This window comes from Penaeus monodon, chromosome 32, assembly GCF_015228065.2.
Source record: "Penaeus monodon isolate SGIC_2016 chromosome 32, NSTDA_Pmon_1, whole genome shotgun sequence".
Classification (NCBI taxonomy): Eukaryota; Metazoa; Arthropoda; class Malacostraca; order Decapoda; family Penaeidae; genus Penaeus; species Penaeus monodon.
The window spans coordinates 32,833,027-32,833,281 of record NC_051417.1 but is presented as its reverse complement, the minus strand read 5'-3'; positions in this window follow the sequence as shown (position 1 = coordinate 32,833,281).

Below are 255 nucleotides of genomic sequence, written 5' to 3'. Positions count from 1 at the left end.
TCAAGAGGGGACAAAAATTAAGAAGGGAGGAAGAAAGGAAAGAGGCAAATAAAGTGGGAAGAAGGAGATACGGAAAATTAATCACATGGAAATTTCAGTCTCACAGAAGAGCTAAAATAAAATGAGAAAAGAAAAGAAGATGAGAAGGAAAATCTAACTGATAAAGGTATTAAACAAAGGAGATAAAGATGATAACAATGAACCCAAGAAATTCTATAAAATGTAGCGGGATAAAAAAGAACAAACGCGAAATTT